The sequence below is a fragment of the Peromyscus californicus genome, unplaced genomic scaffold, assembly GCF_007827085.1.
Source record: "Peromyscus californicus insignis strain IS unplaced genomic scaffold, ASM782708v3 Scaffold_8__1_contigs__length_139910024, whole genome shotgun sequence".
NCBI classification, from domain to species: Eukaryota; Metazoa; Chordata; class Mammalia; order Rodentia; family Cricetidae; genus Peromyscus; species Peromyscus californicus.
The window spans coordinates 22,487,792-22,514,846 of record NW_026294606.1 but is presented as its reverse complement, the minus strand read 5'-3'; the positions used below and the strand labels follow the sequence as shown (position 1 = coordinate 22,514,846).

General features: G+C 43.2%; 1 protein-coding gene across 3 annotated transcripts in view; it reads left to right on the top strand.

Annotated features, from left to right (window-relative positions):
* The window catches only part of Hivep1 (HIVEP zinc finger 1), a 148,535-nt gene that overhangs the window by 6,943 nt on the left and 114,537 nt on the right, over positions 1 to 27,055 (top strand). The window lies entirely within an intron of this gene.

Genomic DNA, 27,055 nt, shown 5'->3' with positions numbered 1-27,055 from the left:
TGACCATTAAATGCTGTGGGACGTGGAGCATCTGTTGGGTTTTCAGTTGATCCGTGCTTTGAGGTGATGCTGAGAACATTCTTCAACATAGTACATGGTACCAAATCGCAGAAGTATGGTTAAGGGCATTTCAGAAATTGTTGAAAATTCTGCCCTAACCCCAAGCCTTTTATTTATTTATTTTACCAAAACTCAAGTCAGAAACTGTAACAGTAATTTTTAAAATCAAATATTTTAACACTAGCAATGCAACACAATGACCAAGACTGATTTGATACATTCATGCAATGGTTGGAAACTTTTAAGTTGTTACATGTTTCTAGAGGAGCAGAACACTTTGGAAAGTTTAACAGGGCACTTTACAACATGTAATTGTTTGGAATCTGAGCCCAGGTATTTCAGGCAGGGTTCCTTGAGTGTGTGATGGCCGGTTTGGTACAAGTACACTTGTTCTGTGTCCAGAGCTAAGACCGTAGTACAGTCTATGCTGTAACATCAGTGAGCACTGCCCCCCCCCCCCATTTTGCATTCATCATGCATTTGGTTTTCAATTAATTTTTGGTCTGTGCTTGTTTAGAAATCTTTTACTGTTGCCAAAGTTTTCTTTTTCAAGCCCCACATTCAGTTTTTAAGAACCAAGCAAGTGACCCAGAGTTTAAGAATCTGAGCTGAGGGAGTTGTAACACAGGGGTATTTGTATATCTAAAAAGAGTAAAAAGTAGTACAGTGTAAGAGGTAAAAGTGCTACCTTCGCCTAAGCTCCTCGCTGTATGTGGAGGCTGCAGCCCTTGAAGCTGCCTTGGCTGGTAAGAGTGTGATGAGTGACCTTGGTGTCCTGGAGCATGGGCACCATGGTAGACTTCATGAATACTGGGTTGTCAGGCTGTGCTTATAAAAGTTGTTTTTCATTCAATAGTAAATGAACATTAGCATACCAAGGTTATCATTTAATCTTACAAATGAAAAGAAAACTTGACTTTTTGGCTCTTGTAATAACAATTAGCATGAAATAGAAATACATTTTACAACTGTCAAAATATTTTGTCTTTATACTCTATCAGTTTTCTGTGTTTCTTTGCTCTTTATTTTATTTTATTATTTATTTATTTGTGTTTGTTAAAAACTGAACGCACAACAAGCCTGATAGTGGTGCACGCCTTTAATCCCAGCACTCGGGAGGCAGAGGCAGGTGGATCTCTGTGAGTTTGAGGCCAGCCTGGTTTACAAAGTGAGTTCCAGGACAGCCAGAGCTGTTACACAGAGAAACCCTGTCTTGAAAAACAAAAACAAAAACAACAAAAAAAAAAAATCCTCGACTCATTAAACTGGAACTCACTCTGTAGCCCAGGCTGGCCTCGAACTCACAGAGATCCACCTGCCTCTGCCTCCCGAGTGATGAGGTGAGGATTTAGCTGGAGCATGTTAAATGTAACCTTTGGAAGTCATAGAGAAACCATGGAACTTGAATATGTGTGCTTCTCTCTCTCAGAGTCTGAGCTATTTGAAGAGTGGACTTTATCTTGTTTACAGCTGCAGGCAAGGCACTCGGGGTAGGGATACTTGTCGAGCTGGGCATTTGGAGGCCTGCCTTTATGATTTATCTGCCTAGAGGGAACCATATTCCAGTTTGTATGAGGGTCTTAGCTAGAGCCCAGAAATTTGTTAATGAATCCTAGACTTAGGGATTAATTTATGATTTCTTAGCTTTACAATTGTGTAAAGTGATACATAATCAGTAGACACCCTCTGTAGCTGGGATTGGTGGCTGTGGCCTGTACCTGTATTTGCAGCTAACTCAGGAAGCTGAGGCCCAAGGATTCCTGAGGCCAAGAATTCAAAGTCAGCTTGGGCCACTTAGTGAGACACTGTCTCAACCGATGAACAAGAAAACGTTTATTGTTCGTAGAGACTGTTGTCGGTAGTTGGCCATTTTCTTAGGATGTGCTCCTGTGATCTCTGGCTGCTGGGCAGTGGTGGTGAGTCTCAGCAGCTAGTCAGTTTGCCATTAGCAAGGAACAGTGGACCCTGGAGTGCACTGTGGCGTGCTAGGGGAGAGTGGTCATTAGTCAAGTGTAGTCAATGCACTTTCTCAGTCTTTTCTTTCTTTTTTGTAAGGATTGAATGTAGAGCCTTGTACATGTTAGGTAGTGCTCTATATCACGAGCTATATCCCTACCCTTTAAACTCATTTTTAAGTTAAATTTGTTCCTTGGTGGTTTCACATTTCTATAATGTAATCTAATCACACACCTCCTGCCCATCTTACCCCCCTTCCACCATGTCAACCCTCCCTCCTCCTAACAAAATCCCTCCCACTCTTTTGTTTTTTGTGTTTGTCAAACACATTTTCAGCTTAGGCTGTTTCAGTCAAGGTATATCTGTATATGATCAATCTGAAGTATTCTTGGCTCATAAATATTAAAAGCATGCCCTCTGTACTATTCAAATATAGAATAAATAAGAATAAGAAACTTGCATCTTTTCTGAAATTAGGATATTTTTCACCTTTTGAAGAGGACTTGAAGTGTTAAATCCTGGCCCATCACAGTAGACGATTGCTTAATTAGAGCTGTTTAGTAAAGGACAGACTGGAATTAGCATCGCATAGGACTTCAGGGACGAGGGCCTTCTGCAGGGCCCGCTTCCTCTTGGGCGGAGTGTGAGCCCCTCTGCTCACCGGGCAGGGCCTGCAGGGGTGTGAAGCTTGCGGTTCTGCTGGAAAAGCTGAGTACAGAGAGGCAGGTAGTAGAGAGTGTGGAGTTCTCACAGGTCTCTGCTGTAGGGGTGGTGTGTGTGTGTGTGTGTGTGTGTGTGTGTGTGTGTGTGTGTGTGTGTGTTTTCTACCCCTGGGAAGTTTGAGATTGGAAATAAGCTGATGAAAAAAGCTACCAAAATTAATTTTTAGGCACGCATATGAGTCTTATAAGTACCATATTGTCCTGAAACAGTGTGTATGCATTGTGTGGATCTTACTATTAGGCCTGTGTGGGCTCTGTTTCCCAAAGGGGCAGGTTTTTGTTTTCAGAAATGCCTTCATAGACAGATCTGAGAAGACTTGATTTGGGCAAAGGCAGAAAATAGGTTTGAAACACACGAAACTGAGTTATACAGGTCTGGCGCTCTGTCCACTTTGTAGGAATTAGATTTCCACATCCTTGTCTTATAATCCAGGCAGACTCTGTCTGTGCCCTTTCCCGCTCGCACAGTCCAGGCGGTCGTAGAGTTCCGACACTGTGCTCTGTGGAGTGGATGGAGACCTGTGGAAGAGCATAGGAAAGTACCATTGAGAGGAGCCCTTCAGAGTGCCGCCCTCACCTCCCTGGAGAGGGTCTCTTCCAGCCTTGTGCTCTGCCGACCTTGCTAGGCAGACCGTGGTGTGGCAGATGTCAAGGCCCAAGATCCCACATGTGGTCCTAGTGAGATGACGGGGAAGCAGGGCCATTTGGCCCACAGTCCATACTCTGAGGATGGAGGGCCATGCTCATCACCTTCCTGGGGTTTTCCTTGACTTCTGAGGCATCGAGGCTTGAGGAACTGATAACTCACACGATGATGATGCCAGCCATTTCAGATGCAGGGCTGTCTTGTGCTGTACTAGTTATTCTGTGTTTCGAAGCTGTGGAAAAGTGAAGTGCTGCTACCTGTTTTTGTTGTATTTGAATGTAAGGTTTCAGAGCCTCACCTTCTTTAAGATTAAAAGTCAATGTGGGAAATACAAGATATTAGTCTTTTTTGTTTTAGAAATCTTATTTTGAGAATTTGGTATGACTGGTTTTCACTTTTATTGGTTGCATGCAACTGACTGTGAACACCTCAGAGAATGACCCCTTTTCACCCTCTGCAAGTTAACTTTATTAGAATATGCCAGGCAGCGTTTGGGGCTCATGCGACCATGGCCATCCTTGACTCATATTGGCCATCTACTGCTGGGCATGTGGGGCCTGCCCTTAAGTGGGTTGTATGCCCAGTGAGACTCCGCTGGAAGAAACTTGTGGGTTAGGGATGGGGGCTTGTGTCTGCTTCCCCTCTCAGGATCCCATCCGGCTTAGACCTGTACAGGCCCTGTGCATGCTACCAAAGTCTCTGAGTTCGTATGTGCACCAATCCTGTTGAATCTGGAAGACACTGTTTCTTGGTGTCCTCTAGCCCCACTATCTCTTACAATCTCTCTGCCTCCTCTTCTGAATACTTCCCTGAGCCCTGAGGGGAGGGGTTTTGATGGAGACATCCCATTTAGGACTGAGTGAGTGTTCAAGGTCTTTCACCCTTTCCACGTTGTCCAGTTGTGGGTCTCTGTGTGTGGCTTCCCATATACTGGAGGAGGAAGTTTCTGTGATGATGGTTGTGCTCTGTGCTTTTGATCAGTGCTGAAGGCCAAGAGTTGGACTTCTTGTTATGACCCCGAGCTGTGTGGTCTTGTGCAAGTTGTTTTCCTTGTTTGTAAAGTGCACATAGTGGGTAAAGGCTAGACCTCAGGGCTACAGCAGTGTTTGTCACATGCCTGGTACAGGGTAAGCACTTGAAACGCAAGTCACATCCCAGAACTGGCTTACGTCAAACCTCTGGGTTGCATGTGTTTCACAAGCAGAGGACAGGAGTGCCCACAGAGAACCCTTTCTTTATTGATTGCACTTGGTGCTACACAGGCCACTTGTCTGCACTCATGGAAGGTCATTCTTGTCTTGACTACTGGAGACTGGGGATCCCGGAGAGGGCAGCCAGGGCAGAAAGCCACCTGGGAAAGCAGGTCCATGCTCTCCACTACCCCTTCCGTTCTTCCACCTGAAATCATTTAGTCCTTGCCTGTTTGTTTGTTTGTTTGTTTTGTTTTGTTTTTAACATGTTAAAAGAGGTTAAACAATGTTAGTCTCTCTCCAATATTAGGAAACAGAAAGCTTATGAAATATTTCAGTGTGATTCATCACATGGGTTTGGAGTATTGTATTTAAAAGGTTGGGAGATAAGTGCCATTTCAGTCCCCTGCTCCACTCCAGTGTAGGAAGAGAAACTCAAGCTGCTTTTCAGGGTTCTCTCACTAGTGAGAATATTTTCACTTGCTATCAGTTCATGAGCCTGCTCTAGTGGTGGTTTTCATCAAAGCTTCTACCACGAATGCAAGCTTGCCTTGTTAATGTAAGCATTATCTTATTGCGTTCATGAGTAGACTCTGTCTAAATCTAATGATTGCCATGGGGGAATTCTGTTTACACATTGCTTTTACACATTGTTTTACACATTTGAATGTTAGGTCAGCCATTCCATGCTGACAGCGAATGATTTGAGAGGTCAGGAATCCTGTAGGGAAAACAACCCCTTGGCTTATTTGAAATACTTTTCTGTATGTGACTGAAGCTAGAAAGGAAGTAGGTAATAATTTAAAAACCAGTTTTAGATGATATATATGAGAAAACCACTGGCATTTCTAGGAGCTGTCACATAAATGGCTGGTGTTATTTAATTTGACTGGAATAGTATGGGAATAGACTTAATATAGAAAACCTCTCATTTCGTTTTGAAGCTAATTATTTTTCAGTTCATGTTGAGAATACATTTGATGCTTTCTGAATGCTTTTCAACATTAGCCAATTTTTTTTCTTTTTGGAAGAAAATATAAAATGTAATAATATAATTAACCACAATAATGATTTTATTTTAGAGCATCTTTGCACACAGTGTGTTCTGATGAGGTATAATTTTTTTTCTTACTGTAGAATAGAAGAGTAAGTAATGGGAATAAAAACTCCTCTTGTACACCTCTTCCTAAGCCCCACAACTAGAACGCAGTGATTTGAGCGAGGCTGGGTAACGTTTGTTCTTGTGTTCAATATTTCATGAATAGATGAAGTGCTTTACTTTTCAATTTGTATTTAGAACATTTGGCAGTGTTTTTCTGCATATTAATTACGGGTGCTCTTCTGAAATGTTTTAATATGCCAATTGCAGTACATCACCTTGTTAGAGCGAGTACTAGAGATTCCTCACTGAGCATGAGAACGTATATCCACACAGGGTCATTTCACAAGACTGTTCAGTTCTTCAAGAAGGTCCTTTGACTGTTGGGTTTCTAGACTCATATATTATACAGTTGTAGAGGATTATGTTATTATTATTATTGAGACATAGTCTTAGTATGTAGCCCTGGCTGGCCTGGAACTCAATATGAAGACCAGGTGGATTTTGACTCATGAAGATCCCTCTGCTTCTTCCTCCCAAGTGTTGGGATTAAAGGCAAGAACCACCATGCCTAGCATATTACATTAGTTTTTGCTCTTTCCATTGTAAAAATTTAACCAAGTTTTGAGTTGGGTCTATGGTATTTTCCATTCTAGAGAGTACTGTAAGACTGCTGCTGTGCATAGTATTTAAACATAGAAAGCACTCACAGTGTGATTGGTTACAATTAGAGTTACAGTGTAATTAATGTAGGAGTTTCTAAGTATGAAAGGAACCGTGGTGGTCTTGACATGTGCATACCTATTGGATCAATATAAAGCCTGATTTGTTGAATTGGGAGGTGGTGGCGCACACCTTTAATCCCAGCACTTGGGAGGCAGAGGCAGGTGAATCTCTGTGAGTTCGAGGCCAGCCTGGGCTACAGTGAATTCCAGGAAAGGCACCAAAGCTACACAGAGAAACCCTGTCTAGAAAAAAAAAAAAAGCCTGATTTGTTACTGATACTAAATGATGAGTATGAATTTAATGGCTGTGCTGTTTGGAAGTGTACTTCCACCTTCTTGTCTTACAACTTTGAGATTCGTCACTGAAGAAAACCATAAGACCAGCACATAACTGTCTAATACCACAGTATTCAAATAAAAGTGGTCTAGACATGCAGTTAGGGGAGTATGTTATATTGCAGAAGTAAGTGAAAAAGCATCCATACCCTGGAGCCTGGGTAGTTTCCCAGGCTCAGTGTTCCTCTGCTAGCACAAGTTGGAGTGAGGAGGACCTGGCTCATATTTGGTTCATTCAGCCTTCTGTACAGATGAACAGAGTGATAAATGAGTCCACTTTGTGCCGCCTACTGCTTTCCTGTAGATGATATTTGTGGAGTGTTCTTTCCAATATTTTGGTTTATTTTTGTTTGTGTTGAGATGGGATGCTTCCATGCCGCCCAGGATAGCCTCACGCCGTAGATTCAAGTGATGACTCTTGAATGGATAAGATAAACCAGGTGCCTTGTGTCCAACTGTTTTTAAATTATATGGCTTCCCATAGTTATGACGGTCCTGGGCTGGTGGCGAGGAAGAGGCTGTACAGATGGTTTTCTGGTGTTCAACGTAGCTACCCTTTCCACAGGTCTATTACAGGGCTGTATGCGAAGTGCTTTTTTCATGTGTACTTGTTTCAACTACATGAAGTAGGTGAAGTATAACCATGTTTTATAGCTGAGGAAGGGAGGGATGGAGAAACTGTCACTTGCCCAGTGTCCCAGCTGGGATCTACATAGCCACCCCCTTGGCTTCCAGCATGCACAGTCACGCTCACACTGGCTGCTGGTGACAGCAGGCGGCTCTTTCCTGATGGGCGAGTTTGTCAATGCTCTCCATCTATGGAGTGGAGTGTCAAGAATAGCGTACAGAACCAGCAGTAGGGAGACCAGGGTTAGAAGGATTATAAACTTTTTTCCTTTTAAGTCTTTGCTTTTTGAGAGTCCATTTCAGAGTTGTTTGTATATATGACTTCAAGTTGCATTTGCCATCACAGACAATCCTGGCAATTTCCAAACTCTGCCTAAGAATAATTAGTCCTTAAAGATGTTTGTGTATGTGGTTTGCTTAGTTGTGCATGGTTGGAAGTAGAGCTGTCTTGCCTAAAAGTAAGCAGGGCAATGTTTATATGAAGGTTTCAGAAGAATATCTTAAATTTCAGAAGTGAACCTGTTAAATATTTAAGCAAAATGTAACTGACATTCTAAGCTATTCCTTGTATGCTATGCATCGCAGAAATTAGAACAAGCAGATTTTTTTCATTGTTGAGGGTCTCCCACATTGCAGGTGTAGGTAAGGTGCCATGAAGCACTGGTTATAGTGGATCAGAGTGTGTATGTGGGTTATATTCCTTTTCTGTTTTACTTCTTGTTATAGTGAAATAAAACCTAGTTTCTGCCTTAGTGTCAAGTATAGATATCTCCCAAGTCCGGGAAAAGGTTAGGAGTACTACCACACACAGCTGCTCTAGTGGACTATGTACATGCCGCCATAGGGACTCCAGAGGAAAAAGCCAGAAATGACGTCAGTGCTGGAGCAGTGGGGCATCCTACTCAAAAGCATCCATTTCAGGTTCTTATGGTGAGAACTTGACTGAGGAAACAATGTTGACATAGATTTTTAAAGAAAGGAAACACAGACTGGCAGAGAAAATAATTCCATCAAGCTTTGGTAGAAGAAAGAACAGGGTGGCGGGACCAGTCTGGGATCCTGGGATTGTTGGTTTTTTAGTTAGAGTGTATTTCTTAGTGAAGTTGAATTTTAAAGACTTCTTAGATTTGATGTGTGTAGTTTCTACTTTTTGGTAATGATAAAATTATTAAGTTAGTATTTTTATGCTACTAGGGAAGGTGTATTCGACTTTCTGTAAGAAGTTAGAGACCAGGTGTTGTTATTCTACATTATGACATTGAAACAAGAACAAAGAGACTCGAACTTCTGTGTAGGGCCAAATGTTTGTTGACATCTAGGGAAGAAGATGGAAGGTTAAAAGAATGAGGCAGTCTTTTAAAAACTGTTAAACACCCTCAGATGAACCTGACAGCAGAAGTCTTTTGCTTTGGTCTCCTGTTGATGAGCAAGGAAAGAGATGGCCACGGTTGAGTGCATAGATAGTGGGTCTCTGGTTCACTCTTGAGTAGCTGTCATTTTGGAACAAGGGTCAGAAAACTACTGGCCAAATCCAGACTCTGTCTGTTTCTGAAATTGTTTCTTTAAAACATACTTGTGTCTGTTGCCTCATGTTCCATCTAGGGCTGTTTTCATGGGGTGACGGCGGCGATGAGTAGCTCCATGTGGCTGACTAAGCTGAAGTATCTGCTTCTACATAGAGCCAGGGTCAACACACAGCTCAAAACCTGTGTGCGAATCAGTAACTGCTCGAGTGGCATTTTCTTCTCTGACAGCAGGAACCTTTGGTCACCTCAAGTACGGTGACTGCAAATGGCCGTGTTGACTTCCATCACACAGAAGGCTCTGTGTGGGCTTCTGTGGCCCTGCTCTGCCCTGTGTTAGTCAGGACATACAGACTCTGGTGTTCAAACATGAAAACCCAAACATCGGTGCAACTATGTGACCAGCGGACATAGCAGACATTCAGCTTACAGCGAGGCAGTGTGTGCCTGCATAGCAAGGCGTTTGGGTGCCTTGCCTAACCTTCTAGATGCCACTGGCTTGAGCTGATCTTCTGTGCTTCCATAGGATAGTGTCCAGTGTGTGATGATCCACATTCCAGTCATACAGAGTCTTGGAGGAGCTTGATTTTTCCACTAAGGAGGGATTTGATGAGAAGTTATTGCACAGGAAAGTTGCCTCTTCCAATTTCCAGGCAGTAGAGTTATTGCCTCAGCCACACTACGATGCAGTGTGTATTTGAGCTTTGTAAAGTGTGATATCTAGTCAGTAAAATCCACTGTAAGTGCTCAGTTCAGAAATGCCTAGTAAGTTTAAAGAATGGGCAGCCTTTGGCACAAACTAGTTATGCATCACGTGTATGCCCACCCCCGAGGTGACTTTCAGCCATTGGGGGTCTGACCTCATCCCCAGCTCCAGCCTAGATAACGGCTGCCCTGCTTTCCTGTTCTACATGGCCCTCTCTGGAAATCAGGTAAAGGGGATCATAAGAGAAATTGTCTTCTCAATACATTTAAATCATATTTGGCATAATGTGTTTGAGATTCTTCCACACAGTAGCGCACACCAGGATTTTATTACCTTTTGTTGTGAAGTGGTATTTTTTTATACACAGCCTGCTTGTCTATTCATGAGCTGATGGACATGTGGGCTTGCCCAGTGTGGTTAATGTTGCTATCAGCAGTCTGGAATCCACAAGTCCAGTGGGATTTAACCTCCACTCTCCTTGATATTACTGTAGCTCATTCCTTGGGCTGCTGTTTGGTGTATGTTTTCTTATTCTTTAGCCTTTTGCTTATGAGAGTCTAAATTAAAGCCTTAGTAGACAGCCCATTTCTGCAGCTGCTTCGTCATACATCCTAATGGTGGCTCTTCAGCTTCCCATTCATGAATTGTTGTGTTTGTGCCTGCCACTTTTGCTGTTTCATTTCTCTTTACTTCATACATTTATTCCTTTGTACTTTATTGGTGTCTGTTAGTGCTTGTCTTGATTTCCGTTTTTATGATCTTAGTGGTTATTCTAGAGTGCGTCTTCATGCATCAATCTCTGGGAACGGTACAAACCAAACTCGAGTAAAATACATACATTTTGCCCAAATCTCCTTTCTTCCTTTCTGTTCTGCCATTGTCACCAGTGTTTGGCCGTGTGTTACAAAGCCAGCTAGACAGGGTGAAGTGACAGCTTTCTGCAACCTGATTTTTAAAAACATTGGAAAAGAAGAAATGAAAAGAAATATGGAACAGCTTGTGTCTGTCCTCATAGTGGCCATTCTAGGTACTGTTCTGTGAACTCAGCCTGTTGTCTTGTGTCCCCTCAACTTAGAGGAGCAGGGCTTCCCAAAGCCAAGGCTCTTCCTGCGCAGTCTCTGAATCTTTTTATTCCCCTTCATCTCAGAAGAACTGGGTTCATGGGGTTCGGGGTTTCTTTCTGTGCTCCAGGCCTCCCATTGTCTGTGATGAGAAGGCAGCTGTTTGTGTTGTCATTTTTATTTTCCTTAATCTCTGTGAGCTGAGTTGGGCTTTCCACAAGATAGTTAGTTCGTTCCCATTGCCTTTCAGCAGTTGAGTGGCATGTGTTCAGATGCAGATCTCAGGATGCTGTCTTTAGATGTCTGGATTATTACTGCTATTTTAGTAAAGTTTGATCATTCTATTTATTTGTTTATTTGTTTGTTTGTTTATTGTGTGTGCATGCGTGTGTGTGTGTGCGTGTGTGTGTGCGCGCACGCGCGTGTGCATGAGCATGAGCATGAGCATGCACATGCCAGTCATACACAGATAGAGGTTGACTTTTGGGAGTCAGTTTTCATCTTCCATCATGTGGGTCCTAGGGATTGAACTCAGGCAGTCAGGCTTGGTGGCAGGTGCTTTTACCTGCCGAGTCATCTCACGGCCCCCACCTCTTTTATTTTGAAATAACTTTAAAATTACATACGAGATACTATATATTGTTGCGCTGTTTTCTTTTTCTTTTCTTTCTGGTTTATAGAGACAGGTTTCTCTGTGTCGCCCTGGTTGTCCTAGAACTCACTCTGTAGACCAGGTTGGTCTTGAACTCAAAGAGATCCGCCTGCCTCTACTTCCTGAGTGCTGTCATTAAAGGCTTGCACCCCCCCACCCCAGCATGTTGTTGCGGTATTTTCAAAGTGCTTTAGTAGATCTACCCCCCCAATCTGACTCACCCCCCCACCCCAATCCCTTCACCACTGTCTTTTATTCATTTGTGTCCTTTGTGACCTTCTGTCCGTCTCCATCCTTCCTCACCCATCCCACCTCAGGCCCCATTTTCTCTCATCACTCATACAGTTGTCCCTTGGTATATGAAGGCGACTGTTTACAGGACTCTGTCTGCAGATGGTCAAGCCCATTGGTGGGAGAGGCATTCCTGCACACGTCCTCCTGTTTCCTTAATTATCTCCAGATTGCTTGCAGTTCCTAACACAATCGAAGTACTCTGGAAATCATTGTTATACTGTACTATTTAGGGAGTAATGGTAAGAAAAAGGTCGTGTGTTCCCATATGGTATAGGTGCTGATCTCTTGTGTGTGTACTTGTACACACGCATGCCATGGTACCCGTGTGGGGGTGAGAGGACAACGTTAGTGTTGGCCCTTGCCTTCCACCTTGCTTGAGGCAGGGTCTCTTTGCTGTTCACTCTGCACTGTTTTCAGCAGGCTAGCTTGACTGAGGGGTTCCAGGGCTCCTGTCTCTGCCTCCATGTTGCCTTAGGACCACTGGGATTATGTATCTACCTGTGCGATTGCTGTTGGCTTTAGGGTGTTTGGGGATTGAAAGGCAGACTTGTTTTGGGATTGAGAGGCAGACTTGGGGAGCAAGTGCTGTAGCCTGCTGAGCCATCTCCCTAGCCCTGTGTTCAGTGTTTGTTCTTGTTTTGATTTCTAATTTATTTTCCCTTTAAAGCTGAGGTTTTGAGGGGTCACACTGTGTATTTTTGTGTTGGCCAGAGATTGGTTCAGAAAGCTTTCCCTCTCCTCAGATGAATCCACGTGAAGACCAGGCACACTTTTGAATTGCATGCAGTTCAGATACTTCCTTCCTTGGCTTTTACTTTTAACCCGACCCTCAGGCATCTTTGCATGTGATCACGGCAGCACCGTTATCCTGTCTGCTGTTGGTGCAGAGCTTCTGGGGGGCCTGGGGTTGGGGAGAGTTTATCCAGCGCACAGTGGTTGCCTCTCCTCCTGTGAATTCTTTGGAATCTTGTTCATGCTGGTCAGGAGCTCACCATCAGACACAGAGAGCCCCTGGCCTTCCAGGTTCACTTGTTTACGGGATTGCCATTCACCTGCTCCTGTGCCCTGTCTAGTGAGCTTGGCAGTAGCAGTGGACTTGCTGGTTTTGCAGCCTGCCCTGGGTTGAACTATGGCACTGACTGAGCTGATGTTAGGGGGTCCGGGAACAGCTTCAGGGAAGAAAGCTCCAGGCCCCTGCTGTGCTGATCTTACCCAAGAGGTCGGTACTTGCCATGAGGATGCGAGTCTGAGTTTACAGATGACTGTGGTAGATTTCCAAAGTGCAGGGAATGGTTGACTGTGACCACTTTGTCCCTCTGGTTGTGCTTCAGGGAGAGGATCTGTAACCTTCCTTATCTGTACTGGGTTAGCCATGTGTCTGGTCCAAACAGCCCTCTGCCAGACAGCATTCTGCACCTTAAGGGCATCGAGTTGTGTTCGGTGTGTGCTAATAAGCTTTGGTAAAGGCTCCTTGCAGAATCCCATTAAGTCAGCAGCGAATCTACATGCTGTTTGAAAGATGTAAATTATGAGGTGAATTGCTCTAAGATACTTGTAGGCATTACTGATACTTAAAATCCGAAATCACGATACCAGTGTTAGCCCACCAAGAACTTTAAATACCAGTTGTTGTCACTGAAAGAATCGTTGAATTGGAGTAAAAGAAAAAAGGAAGGACTTGGAGTTTGGGTTGTGGGTTTAGAAGCAAATGCTAGCTCTTTAATTTGTAAGCTTTGTGGGCAGCACAATGCTACTTTCTCTCACTGAGCCTTAAGCTGGGTAATTTGGAGATCACCACTCAGCATGCAGTCCACACAGTTTTGGGACTCCTCAGGGGATTGATTCTAGGACCACACAGATCAAAGTCTGAGTGCTCCAGTTCCTCACGTGAATGTGGTATTTATATGACCCACATCTAACCTCTGATAAACTTGAAGTCATCTGCAGCTGGACTGATGTTACACACAATATAGCTGTAACTAGCTGTTATGCTATATTGTTCAGGGAGTAGTGAGGGGCAAAAAGGACCATGAATGTCCAGTAGTTTCTGTTTTTTTCCCCAAGTATTTTCTGTCTGCTGATGCTTGCATCTGTGGATACAGGAGCTATGGACATGAGGGCCGACCATATATAGTGAAGACTAGCATAACCATGTGACCAGCTTATGGTAGGGTGGATAGTTTTGGTGAAGTTTTACTACCAGATTTTTACCTCCTTGTTTTTACCTGGCCTTGCTTCTCTCTCTTTATTTTTATTTTTAAACTTTTAAGTTTTTAGTTAATTATTTTATCATTGTGTGTGTCTGTTGTGTATGTGTGTGTCTGTTGGTCAGGAGTCATCACTTCCCTTCTACCCCAGGGATCAGGTGATCAGGACTGGCAGCAAGGGTCTTAACTTTCTGAGCCATCTTACTGCCCCACCCCCTCTCCCTCCCCTCAATGCAGTAATTCTCTCTTTCATACAGTACATGAGGCACACAATTATTGTTAGAGTATGTTTTGCTTTAGTGCCTTTTCTGCACATTGAGGTATTCCTAGTATTCCTAGGGAATTCTCCTGACATCTCTATGTCATGGTCATATAAGTGCCGACAAATTTTTATGTGAATGAAATCTTGGTGATGATGAGTCCCCTCATGGAACATGATTGCCCTGGGGAAGTGGAATTTGTAGTTGGACATTCTCAGGCCATCTGGGGAAGGAAGAACACAAAGGCTCTGCAAGGCTTGTCAGGAGTTCACCACAGGCTCTGTCCTGTGACACAGTGGTTACTGTGGAGGAACTATAACTCACTGGTGTTGGCTGTTACATCGTCTTTGCTGTTAGGAGGACAGGATGGGCCTTGGCACATCCCGGTCCTTCTCTTCACTATTTGATTCTTAGAACTGAGCAGAAAGTAGTTCCACTTAGTGTTGGGCAAACTCTGGCAGGACATACTATGTTCCAGGCTATTGTATAGTGCTTTGGAATACATTTTTGCCATCAAGTTTCTAGGCACTACCTCTTCCTTGGAAGCCTTTAATTTACTCCAGAGAATGTGTTTGTTGTGTAGTGTGTCTATCAATGTTGTTCTTGGAAATCTAGTACTTGGGCAGGTACATGTTTTACAGTGTAGACATTGAGAGGATGTCTAACTCTGAGAATCAGGCTTCAGAGCTCTTGCATCTTCAAGTGAAACCAGGAAGCCCTGGCTGCAGGAAGAGGATGGTACCGGCCACACTTGGACTTGTGTGCTGCCTAGACAGGGTCAGTTCAGCAGTACACATCTGCCCGTCAGATTCAGGCTATAGTGAGGTGCAGTAGTTAAGTATGAGTCTCATAGGTGCTTAACAGTCCTTTGGCACTGCATGTGGTGTAGCAGTGTAGACTTGTGTGTGTGTGTTGGTCTGGATCTCGTTAAACAGTAATGGTAGTGTGGCATTGAGATGCTTTATAGCAATGATTAACTTTTCCCCCTAAGGCTTTAAAAAACATTTTTCTGGTGATGTCATCTGTGAAGAAAATTAAGAGACTTTATTATATGAAGTGGAAGTTTCAACTTTGCATTCATAATGATTGGATATTTTTCTTGTTTGTTCAGAATGTTGGATAAATAGTCTCATAGGACTCTCCCTATGCTTGCCAAGAGCTATGGAGGGCACCAGAGTGTCTCTGACATGAGATGTGGCCTCCGTGACCCTGCAGTTCAGTAAGAGGGCTAGGACAAGCTCCCAGTTATACAACCTGAACTGATTGCTAATTGCTCTAGAAAGACAAGGCTGCTAGCAGAGCTGGTGACAGACCATGTGTTTACATGAGGAAGCTACTCTCCAATTCCAAGCACTCTTTAGTTTCTATGTCCATAGTAAACCAGTTCTCTGAGTCTCACTTTCAGGAAGCCCCAATCCCTGTATGTGGAATTTCCCTTCCTTTGTGGATGTTCCAAAAGCAGGAAAGCAGAGTTCAGGGAGTGAGATATTTGGCTAAGGAGAGTAGCTTGGTTCAAGTAGATGACTTCTCAACTTGAGACCAAGCTAGACCAGGCTACAGGATGCTTCATGAGACATTCTGACCTGACATGCTGCTAGAACAGTCTGGAAGAACAGAGCATGAGTAAAAATACAATGGAAAAGCTAACTTGGGTAGGCTGGAGCTGAGAACATACTACATATGAGAGAAGTACAATTTGTGGGGATCCCACACTTATACTGACAACCTCATGGATGTGAATATCATTATTCTTATTGTAGAAAATATGTATGTATATATGCCAGGGCTTGTACATGGTTAAGGGTCATTTGAGCTTAATCTATGAACATGAATGCTGTGGGATGGTCTTTCTGTATGCTGTGAATATATGTTGCTACCATTGGTTAATAAAGAAGCTGCTTTGACCAATGGTAAGGCAGGATAAGAGCCAGGCAGGAAATCCAAGCAGAGAGACAGGGAGAAGAAGGGTGGAGTCAGGGTGGACGCCATCCAGCTACCCAAGGAACAAGATGCCAGCAGACCAATAATGCCACGGCCATGTAACAAAATGTAGATTAATAGAAATGGGTTGATTTAAGATGTAATAGCTAGCTAGCAATAAGCCTGAGCCATAGATCAAACAGTTTGTAATTAATACAAGCCTCTGTGTATTTATTTGGGACCAAACGGCTGCGGGACACAGAAAAACTTCAGGCTACACATGAAAGTTGTTCATTATATTCTTTTTATTTTTATTTATTTATTTTTGGAGACAAGACCTCACTGCGTAGCCCTGGCTGATCTTGAACTCAGCAGAGGTCTCCCTGCTTCTGTTCTGCCTCCTTGGTACTGGTGTTAAAGGTAATTGGAGAATATCTTTTCAGTGAAATAACAGGCTAATTGATAAAAAATAGCCTAGTTTAATCTATAAAACCTTAACAGTAGCACTTCTGTGGGTAAAAACCAGGTAGCCTTTAATAGTGACTTGCTTTTCAGGTTTGTGGGGATGACTGGTACAAGAAGTATCTGCCACCATACTTTTCTGTTTTAATGAGACACAGAGAAGAGTTCAGAGAGGCCAGGTCTCATTAGCAGGTAAATCCAGGTACATCTCATTTCAGCAAACCATTGTCCATGGGCTCTTTTGCTTGGCATATGTTCCTCAGCTTGCACAATTCAGCTAGTTGGTAGTTTCCAGAATCTTCTAAAGTGACTCTTCCCTTCTAACATTTACAATTTTAGAATGAGTCTTTTTTTTTTCTTTTCTTTTTTGGTTTTTCTAGACAGATTTCTCTGTGTAGCTTTGCGCCTTTCCTGGAACTCACTTTGGAGACCAGGCTGGCCTCGAACTCACAGAGATCCGCCTGCCTCTGCCTCCCGAGTGCTGGGATTAAAGACGTGTGCCACCACCGCCCAGCCAGAATGAGTCTTAATCCTATATAAACACTCACACACAATGCAGGAGCTTTTGCAAGTCATGCTGAGCTTGAACTGAGTGAGTGTTTGGAACAAGGAAGCTCAGCTCATCCTGTAAGTCGAGGATACACAGAAAAGCAACACATAGAAAGTTGGGAAGTGTAGACCATCTTGGACCTCTGCAGAGAGCACATCCTCAGGCTTGGTGACTCGGAACTTGGCAGTAGAAAGCATGGCAGATACAAAAACAGAAGTTCTACATTTTCAATTGATAGATGAAGTTAATATTAAAATGTAGCTTATTTTATTACATCAGTTAATTGCAAACTAACCATAAAGTAACACAAATAATGAAAAATCATTCTCTGTAATAAAATGTAGAAATGAGAATAGTGTGAAGCTAATTTTTACTTTTCAAAATGTTTGCTATTTTCAAAGAGTATTTTTATTTTACGTGTGTGTTGTTTGCTTGAACGTGTGTGCACCATACAGTGGTCATGAAGGCAGAAGAGGGTGTGGAATCCCCTGGAACTGGAGTTTATGGATGGTTGAGAGACACCATATGAGTGCTGGAAACTGAATCTGGGTCCTCTGCCAGAACATCAAGTACTCTTAACCATTGAGCCATCTTTCCAGCCCTGGCTTTTGGTATTTTTAAAGAATTAGAGTCTGGGCTGCTGAGGTTGTATGGAGCAGGTGTGCTCCTTTGTGGAGGTGTGAGTTAAAGGGTCTATATACAGGTTCTATCTCTTGAAATTTATCCTAAACTGAAGCTAAAACATGACTGCCCTGCCTGAGATTTCCATTTCAGTGTTATCTGTAATGGCAAGTACTTGTGATGCTTTCGGCGCCCATTAATGTAGAAAAGCACATGCTCCTGTGTGCTAGCCGACATACACATGAGAACTTTTAAAAAACTACGGAGTCAGGAAAAATGTCTTCCAGGCTCCTACTAAGATGGCTCATTAAGCTCTGCTTACCACATTCAGCTGCTTTTCTAGTATCCAGAATCCCAAAGTCTTCCTCAGTCCACCCAAAAACAACACGGTCAGGTCTGTCACAGCAACAGTCCACTCCTTGCTACCAGCTTGTGCCTTCGTTACTTTTCTGTCCCTGCCATAAAACACCACGATCAAGGGAACTTCAAGATGGGAAGTTTATTGTGAACTTCTGGTTCCAGAGGGCTAAGAGTCTGTCACAGTCCTGGCAGGGAAGCATGGCAGCCAGTACCAAGCATGGCAACAGGAAGAGCTGAGAGCTCACATCTTGAAATGCAGACGGGAAATGGAGACAGTAAATGTGAAAATGATGCCAGTCTTTAAGCTTTAAAAACCTACCCCCAGTGACATACTTCCCCCAGCAAGGCCACACCTCCTAAGCTTCCCTAAATAGGGTCGCCAACTGGGGACCAAAGACTGTGGGATACATTCCATTCAAACCACCACATTTGCCATAGGTAAAAACAACTAGGTGATATAAATGGCACACTTGTATGATCTTCATGGACAACCTCCCGTTAGTGTGGCAAGAGTATGAAGCTTTTAGCTTATTTCAGAAACAAGTTGAACATTGGCCATCAACAAATGTGGGCTGGTCAGGCTGGGTCTCTACTCTGCCTCAGGCCACATTCAGAGCTCAGTAGGCAACCTCATGAGGGCATGAGGGTGAACATACGCACACAGCTGTACAGCTTGACGGGACATCTTTCTCCAGCAGACTGCCTGGGACCTGGGACTTGAAGGTTGACTCTGAGCATCTGGGTAGATGCAGCAGTGCAGACAGGGGGTGACGTGTGAGTCACGGAATGGCAAGTTACAGGAGTGGTGAGGTACAAGTTGTGGGCAGGGGGGATTGCAGAGAACTGGGGTGCATTTATCAGTCAGGAGCAGTAGGGGGCACACAGTGGGTGACCAGGGCTGGCTGGGTTATGCAGTATGATGGCAGGAAGCAACCTCTTTCATATGAAGCTCTTTCATCTTTCAGAGTGCTACCTGTACCATGTATCTTGTCAGAAATGCCCTGTTCTCCTGATTGTTGAGCATCCTCTGCTGCCTGGCCAGTTAACAACCAAGAGATGCAGAGTCAGCCAGTATTTGTTTACATCTGTTTCTTTGTGTTCTCACTATTGTCGCCCATATTGATCAATGAATGTTTTGCAAAGTGAATTAATGTCAAAAATTAAACTTTTCTAACTCTCAATCCATGAAACCATACTCCTTTGTACAGTTTATTGCTATGTGGAAGGTTATGGTCAATATAGACACATTTGAACCAAATGCTGGTTGGTCGTATTGGTTGGTAAACGAATTGGACTGTTAGAGAAGGTTAGGAGTCTGAGAGAGCTGCAAGAACTGCTGTTGCTCTTTTGTTTTTAAATATTCTTGATGTGAAGAATGAAATCTACATGATAAATTCTGTTTATTACTTTTCTTCTGAAAAGCATGCTGGGTAGGTGCTTAGGGGACATGACGGTGTTAGGGAACGTGATGGTGTCTGGTAGATAATGCCTGCCATGAACATGCAGTCATATTCCTCACTGTGACTGGAACATGCTGGTCTATTGCTAGCTTTCCTGGTGACGGTGGTAGTGCTGGCAGCTCGGTTAGGTCTTATTTAAGCTTTCATAAGGAAACACATGTAGGCCCATTTCTCAAATGTGCTTTTTAATATCTGAGAACTATATTTTGGCATAATTGCTCTCCTTTTTTATCCTGTCTGCTTTATGCATTTACAAACAGTCTGGAAAGGACCGGTGGATTTTACTCGATTGCAAAGACATACAGCATGCAGAAACGGTGTACCTTCTCCCTCATGGATTCTCAGCGCCAGCAAGGACAGAGATGAGCTGTGGGTGCTGACAAGTAACTTGACTGTCCCCTCTGCCTCAGTTGGGTTCTGTGGAAGTGACATTTCTGCTCTGAGAGTGATTGTCGATATTTCAAATAGTTGTTGATGCATTCACCTCAGACCCACGATGAAGAATGAACTAGACATCCTGTGAAGTACCCCCAACAGGGTATCTGTCAAGAGAAATCGCTACTGTCCCTCAGTTCTTACATACATCAGAAGCTGGCTGGAAGCTCTGGGAGAATTACGGACCATTTCTCATGCATTTATCTACACTAACAGCGCTTTCATTCCTCTGTTTTGATTTCAGCTAAAAAACAAATCAGCTATAATTTCACAGTGCAGGACTGCCCTTCTCTGGCTTGGCCAGCTAGGCTGCAGGAAGGAGCCTTGGGCTTTTGTCCATATTCATCTGGCACCCCTAGATGGTAGGAGGCACAGACCCCCATTGGTTAAAGGCATGTATGCACAGGTGGAGTAGCCTCATCCCAAATGCTTGGGACTAGCAGTGTTTCAGTTCTTTTCCCTGGACTCTGGAACATGTGCCTAACGTTTACCAATTATGCATCCCAGTGCCGGTCTGTACCTACACATTGCCTTTTGTTCTGGACCACCTGTCTTTTCTTCACCAGTTTCTGTCATTAAATATTTGCCAGTCGCCTTTGGTAGAAACTGAACCTTTTATAAACCAAAGGTCATGACCTAAAGTGAAAAAACAATGTCTTTAATTGTCTTGGATCCCTGCCAGAGCCATGTGGAAACTGTCTTTGTACGTAAGCCTCCCTTTGGGGTTGGGTTGTAGGGATCCTGCTTTAGTTTTGATAGAAGTGAAATTCTTTCGTTTTGCCAGTCATCCTCCCCTGACAGTCTTCATGTCCTATGGCTTCTTAGACTTCATGCCAAGTTGGCTGAACCACATAGGGTGGGCTGGTTTGTAGTGTGGACAGGGCTATGCTGGCAGAGGTTTATAATAAAGAAGCTGGGTGACTTGGGGTTCTTTTAAAATGTGTATGGGTTTCTTGTTTGCATGTGTTTGTGTGCCTGGTACCCACTTTCATAACTCCCCTAGGACTGGAGTTAGAGATGGTTGTGAGCTGCTGTGGATCTGGGAATTGAACCCAGGTCCTCTGGAAGAATAGCCTGCATTCTTAACCAGTGCTATTATCTACTGAGCCATATCTTCAATTCCTGACTCAGTGTTCTTGATTGCAAAATCTCTGATACTTCAAACTCAGGGAAAGAATTTGTGGAAAAATACCCACTTCTACCATAAGACCCCCCACAGGTGGGTCTCTGTGTTTAAAGACAGTGAATAACCACAAGAAGCTTTGCAGCCCACACATGCAAGATCATTGCTAGGAGTAGCTGGGATTCTGGGTGGTACATACATATGGAGCACCAGAGCACTGAGCCTGGCACATGCCTGGCCTGGCACTGCTGGGTAGAGATGAGGGGAGAGAGCGTGACTTGGCTGTCTGTGAGACTCATCCAGCAGTGGATTCCCTGGCTGTGAGGAGACAATCCTATTGCTGGGCAGCCACGGGGATCCAGCCTCAGGTCAGGTGAATGCTTTCTGTTGCTGGGCCTTGGGGATCTTGAGGCTATGCTGTGCATGTGCATGTGTGCCTGCCTTTGGAGGGGAAGAGGTCCTTTCATCAGAGTCCTTGGAGGGGAAGAGGTCCTTTCATCAGAGTCCTAAAGGACCTTTGATCAAAAGGAACTAGGCATCGCTATGTACGAAGAAACCTTGCTGTATTTGGGGTGTTGAATTTCTATCAGGAAGTACAGACCTGTCAGTGTTCACTGAAGCAAAACTTTCTTGAAGGATAAGAACAAAATTAATTTGTATTCTCTGTTTAAGACAATTTGGCCACAAAACTGTAAAGAATTGTTGATCTGATTCTTGGTTTTGTTCTGACTTTAATAAAGAAATGGGGATTATATGTATATTAAAATATATTTACCTAAATATACCTAAGTCATTCATTGTTTGGGGCTCTTGAGACGGTCTGCTTTCTTTGTAGGAATAAGCTGAGGAAAGCATAGTGGACAGGTTAAGGCTGCTGCTTTCCTACATGGCATAGTGACTTGACTCATAATGTATAGACTCTGAAAGCAACCCCCAGCATCCATCAGCAGGAGAATGGGTCAATACATTGATTTATGATTTATGTACTGTATGATCATACAGAGGGTACAGTTTAGGGTGAAAACGAGGCCAAGCTCTGCTGTACAGAACAGCTTGGAGGCATTGTGAGGGAATTCTGGTGTCCATAGGAAACTGGATGAACAGCAGGATGTGCTGAATCAAACTTGTTCATGATGCTGAGAACAGACAAAACTAAGCATTGCCGAGAATGTTTTGTCAGAATCTGCTAAAGCTGAGTATTCTCACAGGAGAGTGTGACTGAGCACTGCCAGGCCCAGGTCACACTCGAAGAAGACATAGCTAAGGAGGTTTGATTGTTGCCCCAAGTTGAGTACAACTCAATCCTATACCAGTAGGAAAATAAAAATACATTTGGTATAATAATACAGTCTATCCATACAGACTACTGGGGCACAAAATGAGTAAGCGATAGCTGTAGTCAACCAAATGGATCAGCTTCACCAACGGAACTGACACCCAGGACTGTGCACTTTGATTCCATGCATAGATAGATCAAAGAAGCTAGAACAATGATGATGATTGGGAATGAATGCTCGAGTAGCAAAATTGCCTAAGAGGCCAGGATGTGATTTCTGTAAAAGCAGGAAAGTGGTCAGCTGGGAGTACAGGTGTCAGCAGCTACAGCAGGCATAAGGTGGGCTTAGGGGCGTCAAGGCAAACCTGTGTCCATCAAGGCAGGGCTGCACGGACGACTTGGCTAAAATCTAAAGAGCTCTGTGTTTTCACATGTACATGCCTATGTGTAGTGTTGCACGTCAGAAGGCTTATAGAATACTGTAGTGCAGTTATTTTCCCTTGCCAAAAAATATGAAGTCTTCATAAACAAAAATCAGCTGGGAGACTGGCAGTCACGTCTGCAAATGAGCCTTGGACCCTTCAGCGGGAGTGGTTTGTAGGGTGGAAGGAAGTACATCCCTGCTTTGAAGGCTAAGGTTCTTAGGTTATTGCTTTTTCATACACTTTTAAAAAGTTTCACAGCTTCATACATGATACTCTGATTGCTGTTATCCTAATAATGCCTTAGTTAGTCTCTACCACACCTCCCTTTCCCAGATTCATGACTCATGCTTAATTTAAATTTTTTTTTCAGTTTTTGTATTAGTTTTTCTTATTCTTGAGAATTTGATACCTCCCAACACTGCCCCCTCCTAACTTGATCTCTTCTTTTTCTTTTGGGACAATCCACTAAGGGCTATTAGTGCTTTCCGTGTGTGTGTGTGTGTGTGTGTGTGTGTGTGTGTGTGTGTGTGTGTGTGTAGGGGGGGAGGGGGGGGTGGGAGCGGGGGCGGGGGTGGAGGTAGGGGGAGCAGGACCTTGAGAAATCTACCAGTGGTTTCCCCTTCCCCAGCAGCTACTAGCTGCCAGTAGCTCTGCAGTAAGAAATGGGGCCTGGAGAACACCTTCTCCATCTCTGCAGGAAGTTTGGCTGGCTTGACCCTGGTCTTCCTCAGGGCCTTACGGCCGGTGTGAGTTGTGACCCATTTAGTTTAAGTAGGGCCATATGTGTGGACATTGGATTGAGAAGTACCCACTGGAACCTGAGGCGGCCACTAGTGGGTGTGACTGAAAGTGGTGACTCCCCTGTCCCTGAATCTTTTCAGTACCAAAGAATTCATCAGTGAGGGATGGGCCCTGAGCCCTGGCCTGTGCATGGCTTCTTTGCATACTGGGGATCACCCTGGGCCTCACACATTCTAGGCATGTGCTGTGCCGTTGAGCTAACCCCAGTCCCCTTGCCTGGCTTTTGTGCCCCTCTTCCCCTGCAGGCACCTGCAGCTGTTATGACTTCATGATTTCAATCCTTGTGCTTACCCAGAATGCATTTCACAGCCCTTCTCCTTGTCTTCCAGCTCTTACATTTCTTCAGCCCCTCTTCCATGTGTTCTTTGAATCTTAGAGGAGATGGTATAAATGTCTTCTTAGGGATGAGTGAGCATTCATTTGTCATTTATTTTCAGGATTGTATCAGCCATGAGTCTCTGCATTCATGTCTCTTCACAGGAAACAAGTCCAAATCCTTTTCCTTTTTAATCATTTTTTGAATCTGTATTTTATTTTCTATGTGGGTCTTTTGCCTACATGCATGTCTGTTTGCGTACCATCTGCATGCCTGGTGCCCAAGGATACTGGAAGAGAGTGTCAGATCCCTTCGAACTAGAGTTACAGATGATTGTGACCTGCCATGTGGGTGCTGGGAATTGAACCTGGGTGCTATGGAAGAGCAATTGGTATTCTAAACCATTGTCCTGCCTCTCTTTCCTGAGTGCTGGAATTATAGGCATGAGCGACTAGCTCAGAGTGTGTTGTGCTCTTACTGGAGCTAAAAACACCTGGTTTTACAACTTTTAATGCAGAAAACCTAAGTGGTTTTAAACTTTGGAAAAGTCATGTTGTAACATTTTTACTGTCTTGGGATATGACCTCTGGAACAGGAGGATTGCTCTGATTAGCTAACAGGAGCGAATGCTGCTGAAGGAACAGGTTCCTGTTCAGCAGCGTTTTCAGTTGTATCCTAACCACGTAGTGTCAGGTCCTTGGGAGTGTAAAGTACATTTCATGGCCAAGATAAAGAGTGTTTTGAGTTCAGGCATCCTCAAGGATAGTCTTGGTAACTTGGACTTTTTTTTTTCAGTTTGGAAGTGCTTTGTAAGTATTGGAATGCAGTGGCCAAGTTTAGTTAACTATTAACCACTACCAGCAGGGTCACTTGGGGGATCTGTTACTTAATTCGTGTTTTGCCTGCATACTACACATGCCTGTGAAGACCACATGAGACCTTCAATCAGAACCCTCCCCCCCCCCCCGCCCCCCCGGAGTTATGGAGTTACTAGATGTTTGTGACGCTTTATGTGAGTGCTAGGAATCGAACCCAGGTCCTCTAGAAGAGCAGCTGGTGCCTTACCCATTGAGTTATCTCTCTATTCCCCGGTCTAGGGTTTTGAGGATGTACTGAGTAAGGTCTTTTGGGATTGTAGCTCTGTTCTTTAGTGGGTTCTAGGCCAATACTTTTGCCCCTTTTGTCATAATTGTGCTTTGTGGAGAAAAAGTAATTGTTTAAATTAAATTTCTGCTTTAATGAGAAAAATTAAATACTAAAGAAACCCCTTTTGTTGGGCAGGATTATCTTTGGAAGGGCACAGACCACAGAAATAGATAAAATGTGTTTCACCCTTGAAGAGGTCATTTTTTGTAGGATGCCATTTTCCCTGTGGGAGAATCATGATGGAAACTCTTGGATTTGGACCATTTCTCCACGTGCTGCTGGCCTGTAATAAAGTGAATGGCTGTGCCCTACTTCCAGATCATGGCAATCAGGCTGTCTAGGGAGATGGTGACAGGAGTGGATTTCCTGCCTTCCAGGCCCATGTGCTGCCCAAACAATTTCTTTTGGAGAGAAGTTTTCTTAGTTACCATTAGACAGGGTGAGTGACTTCTTGTATTTTCTTGTTTCAATTGTACATTCTGTGGACTTGTCTGGAAGAAGAAAATAAAGCAGAATTATGGTGGCATATATGTTGTCAATAAAGCTTGAATTGTGTTCAACAAAAGCATGCAAACAATAGCAAGGCTGCTTTTTCTTGCAGTTTTATGAAAACAGTGTAGAGGAGAATGTGATTAAAAGTAGTTTTTTAGTCAGTTTCTTCATTTTATATTTAAGCAACTTGAACTCAGACCTTGGCACTCTTATGGGGCAGGCTGAGGGGTAACCCCTTGAAGAGGCAGAAAAGGGATTCCCATTTCATTTACCTTGAAGAGGCATCCAATTGAGGGGCCATGGATCTGAGGTCAATTAGTCCCTGTGTGACAATTAGTCCCTCAAATGACATCTCCATCTTCTGTATCTTCGCTTTTAGAAAGCTAAGTATCTAGAGAGAATGCAGATTGCTAATTATTATTTTGTATTATTTGTATATAATGTATATGGCCTGCTATATACATTACCCTTTTCCTTGTCTCAGGCTAGACATTGGTATGGACTTGCTACAGACCTATACATACATACATGTATAGATGTAGGTATGGGAATTTGTATTGCAAATATACCTAGTTTGTTCATCTATTTCCTTAGTAGAACAAAATAATTTTTTTGTTTTCTTTAAAAATTGCCTGTGTAGTAATCATTTTGGTATATTATTCTGTTTATTTTTTTATGTGTGCATGCATATCTTGCGTGCATGCATGGGAAGGCCAGAGGGCAACCTTGGGTTCTTGGTGTCATTCCTCAGCATTGTCTGTTGAATTTTGTTTGTCTGTTTTATGAGGTAGATTCTCTTGCTGGTCTAGAACTTGGCAGATAGACTAGTTGGCTGGCCATTGAGCCCCAGCGGTTTGACAGCCCTTTCTCGGTGCTGGGGTTGCAAATGTGCGCTTCCGTGTCTGGCTTTTTTGTTATGCGGATTCTGGGAATAGAACTCAGGTCCTCATGCTTGCAAGCACTTCACTTGAGTTGTCTCTCCAACTCTTATGTATTAATATTTTTATGCCTTTTTTTAAAAGAATCAACAGAATACACTTTATTCAAGCTACCATTGTACAGTTGCCAAGATTATATCTTGAGCCATAAAATAAAGCACAACAAATTTAATAGTATTTGAAATAAATGTTTGGAGCATTTAATTTGACCAGAAAACTGTTTCTCAAACTAAAATTCAATGAAAGAAAGGCAAGATAAAAGTTTCCAAAATATGTATATTAGCTACATTCTACTATGTAATTCATTAAACATAGAATATTTCAAGTAAAATTTAAAAAGAAACAGAGTAAAAGTACAGCGTGTTTTAACATGATATGTGACACAGCAGAGCTGATGGGAAATACTTACGTTTGACAGGAAGGAAAGCCCTTCCTCCGTGATGCAAGAGAGTGTGCAAAATTATTATTGCTTTTTCATATTTGATAGACTTCTCGAAAGAAACTTTCAGGACTTGGAAATTACTCTCAAGAGCACTTAACTTATGAGTTTAATTTCTTTAATGGTAATAAGAGCATATAAATTAGTTGATTTTAAAAATCAACATATGTGGATTGTACATAATGCCATACTTTATAAAGACAAATGCAAGCCCATCATATACATGA